General features: G+C 43.0%; 1 non-coding gene across 1 annotated transcript; it reads left to right on the top strand.

Moving 5' to 3' along the window:
- The first annotated feature begins 3,484 nt into the window (after nt 1-3,484).
- On the top strand, nt 3,485-3,610 carry LOC112424290 (small nucleolar RNA SNORA27). Its single transcript, XR_003015024.1, has one exon. It is a non-coding gene; the product is annotated as a small nucleolar RNA SNORA27 (small nucleolar RNA).
- Nucleotides 3,611-3,873: the final 263 nt, after the last annotated feature.

The raw sequence follows: 3,873 nt of genomic DNA, 5'->3' as shown, positions 1-3,873 counted from the left end.
AGGGTGGCCTGGCACAGTGGCTCACACCTGTAATCCCAGCACTTTGGGAGGCTGAGGCAGGTGGTTCGCTTGAGCTCAGGAGTTCAAGACCAGCCTGGGCAACATGGTGAAACCCTGTCTCTACCAAAAATCCAAAAAAAAACCAAAAGCCATGCATGGTGGCATGCAGCTGTAGTCCCACCTACTCAGGAGGTTGAGGTGGAAGGATGGCATGAGCCCAGAGGGTGGAGGTTACAGTAAGCTGAGTCACACCACTGCACTCCAGCCTGGGTGATAGAGTGAGACCCCATCTCAAAAAGAACAAAAAAAGAGGGAGGCAAAAAATGAGAATCACAGGGAGATGAGAGAAATGGAAGAGCGAGAGTAAGAGAGGGATGCAACTCTCACTGTTAGCTCTGAAGACGTAAGAAAAGATGTCAGAGCCAAGGAAAGTAGGCAGTCTCTAGAAACAGAGAAAGGCAAAGACATGAATTCTCTCCTAGAGTCTCCAGATGGAAACACATCCTGGCCAATATTTGATTTCAGCCCAGTGTCAGACTTCTGGCCTCCAGTGTCAGAAAATAATAGATTTGTGTGGCTTTAAGCCAGGCGATTTCCAGTCACTTGTTACAGCAGCAACAGGAAGCTGATACACGAATACTCGCTTCTGCTACTGCAGAAACCGGGCTGGGATTGCTGGCAGGTCGTGCCTCCTATTACCCTAAAATGGAAGCTCAGCAGCATCTCTGCTCTGCTCCTCTGCCAGTTTGACTCAACCTTCTCTTCCTTTGCATGACTTTCAAGAATCCCTCTAATAAAAGTAACCTTTGGTTACAGCTGATTGGATTTGGACTCCTGTCACTTGCAATTAAGAGACCTGATTCCAAGTGGGGCATGATGGCTCATGCCTGTAATCCCAGCACTTTAGGAGGCCGAGGCGGGCAGGTCACTTGAGGGCGGGAGTTTGAGACCCTAGCCTGGCCAACATGGTGAAACCCCATCTCTGCTAAAAATACAAAAATCAGCCAGGCATGGTGGCACATGCCTGTAATCCCAAATACTCAGGAGGTTGAGACATGAAAATTGCTTGAACCCAGGAGGCAGAGGTTACAGTGAGTCAAGATCATGCCACTGTTCTCCAGCTTGGGTAACAGAGTGAGACACTGTCTCTAAAAGATTAAAAAAAAAAAAAAAAATCCTGATTTCATTTGCTAAATCAAGCAGAGGACCATTTGTCAATAGATGTTTCATTTGCAAGACTGAAATAATTGTAGTGATCGTTAACTCTTAGCTAACCAGTTAATGAGAGTAAGTAGAAGTGCCTGTGGGTAGTCAAGATTTGAATTTGTTTTTATAAGATTTCCTTATACCATTATTTCACTGAAAAAGAGAGTAAGAGCAGGAGAGTAGGGTAGGTAAGTGCCTGGGCTCTGGAGTCATGCAGATCAGAGTTCAAATCCCATCTTCTCTGCTTACAAGCTATGTGTGTGACCTTCAGCCTGTGACATATTGGAAAGCAATCTTCATTCACAAGGCTACCAGTCTTCCACGTGGTGTTTTGTTCTCCTTGTTCCTTTCTTTCCTTTTTTTTTTTTTTTGACAGAGTCTCATTCTCTTGCCCAGGCTAGAGTGCAGTGGCGTGATCTCAGCTCACTGCAACCTCCATCTACTTACTGGGTTCAAGCAATTCTCCCTCCTCAGCCTCCTCAGTAGCTGGGATTAGAAGTGCACACCACCGCACCCAGCTAATTTTTGTATTTTTAGTAGAGAGGCGATTTTGCCATGTTGGCCAGGCTGATCTTGAACTCCTGACCTCAAGTGATCTTCCCGTCTCAAGTGCTGGAATTACAGGCGTGAGCCACCGCGCCTGGCCTGATCTCTTTTTTTCTGACTACTGCCTCTTGTTCCTCAATTTGTTCTAGGAGTGTTTATCTATTGCCCTCCGACCCTAAGAATGGAAATGTGTTAACATTTCTTATGCATACTTTTCTCACCTGTGGTATGGATGATGGCACACAAGCTTTGAAGACCGAATGAGACAATATACATAAATAATTTATACAGGTGCTGACACCTAGCAAGAGTACTCAATAAATGCTAATTAACAAAATAAAAGCAGGGACAAATGAGCCTCTTTGAGCCTTGGGCTCCTTATTTATAAGAAAGCATTGACATCTTTCTTACATATGTTGGTAGGACTTAAAAAGATGAAGTATTGGCTGGGTGTGGTGGCTCATGCCTGTAATCCCAGCATTTTGAGAGGCTGAGGTGGGCAGATCACCTGAGGTCAGGAGTTCAAGACTAGCCTTCCCAACATGGCGAAACCCTGTCTCCACTAATAACACAAAAATTAGCCAGGCGTGGTGGCAGGTGCCTGTAATCCCAGGTACTCAGGAGGCTGAGGCAGGAGAATTGCTTGAACCAGGGAGGTGGAGATTGCAGGGGGCCAAGATCATGCCACTGCACTCCAGCCTGGGTGACAGAGTGATACTCCATCTAAAAAAAAAAGAAAAAAAAGATGAAGTATTTTAAGTGCTTGCCTGGCACACAAATTTTAGTTTCCTCAGTATTGCTCTTCAGGGATGTAAATGTGGCAGCATTAGCATGAACTGGTTCTTTTCTTCTCTCTGGTCCAACAGCATCCTCATTCTCTTTCTGAGAGTAAGGCAAGATGTGAGGTCTGAAGCTCTTTGCCAAATATGTAATCACGTTATCTTGGTTAATCCTTCTTCAGTTGAAGAACGAGAGGCAATGAGTACTTCCTGATTTTCCAGAAAAGTAACTCCTCGGACCTGTTCTATTCCTACCATCCCCCAAAAGCCAATCACTTGGCGGATGCTTCCAGATGAACTACTCCACCAACTCTGGGACTTTAAATTCTCTGCTTTTCAATCACTGCTTTGCTAAAATTTCATATAGGCATTCACCAAGAAGTTGAGGGCAAGGTAATTTAAAATAACAAAAGAGGCTGGGCGCAGTGGCTCTCCCCTGTAATCCCAGCACTTTGGGAGGCTAAGACGGGAGGATCACTTGAGGTCAGGAGTTTGAGATCAGCTTGGCCAGCATGGTGAAACCCCATCTCTATTAAAAATACTAAAATTAACTGGGCATAGTAGTGGGCACCCGCAGTCCCAGCGACTCAGGAGACTGACACATGAGAATAACTTGAACCTGGGAGGCGGAGGTTGTAGGGACCCAGGATCACACCACTTGCACTCCAGCCTGGGAGACAGAGCGAGACCCTGTCTCAAAAAAATAAAAAAGATTCCCCATTGAGACATATGAAAAACTAACACACAGTTTATCTGGGTTACTATCATCTTTGTTAGCCCATAAGCTATGCAGGTATATAAGATGTATCTCAATTCTATAATTATATCATTGGGGGAAATGTAAACATTTTTCATGGTACATGAATTGAAAGTGATTTTCAAAGTAGTTTTGTCAGGGAAAACATTACTTCTGGTTTACTTCATATATTTTACTGTGTATTAAAATCTGGTAGAACCCCCTATTCACTTTGCCAATTGGACTTATGTCTTTATTGATCATTCAAGTGGGCAAAGGAAATATGCTTCAAAAACTCAGGCAAACTGGGTGTTTGTCTTGTATCCTGTCAGAGGAAGCAAATTGAAGTAGGAAAAAAAAAACCCTGATAGAAAATTTTTAACTCTAAATGTGGAATAATATTGAATTAACTGAGAAAAAATATATATATAATCAGCTAAAGGAAATACTCTGCTATGAATGATTAATGTTTCATAGCAAAGTTACAGGAATCATAAATCTAAATCTAATGCATTTAAGAATTAACCTTACTTTACTTCTAATAAGCTTTGTGGTCTGCAGCTTATTATTATTTTTGTTTTGTTATTTGTTATTATTAGCTATTTT

The sequence above is a fragment of the Macaca nemestrina genome, chromosome 18 (assembly GCF_043159975.1).
Source record: "Macaca nemestrina isolate mMacNem1 chromosome 18, mMacNem.hap1, whole genome shotgun sequence".
Classification (NCBI taxonomy): Eukaryota; Metazoa; Chordata; class Mammalia; order Primates; family Cercopithecidae; genus Macaca; species Macaca nemestrina.
Note: the sequence above shows the minus strand (reverse complement) of the source record. Positions and strands in the feature narration are given on the sequence as shown.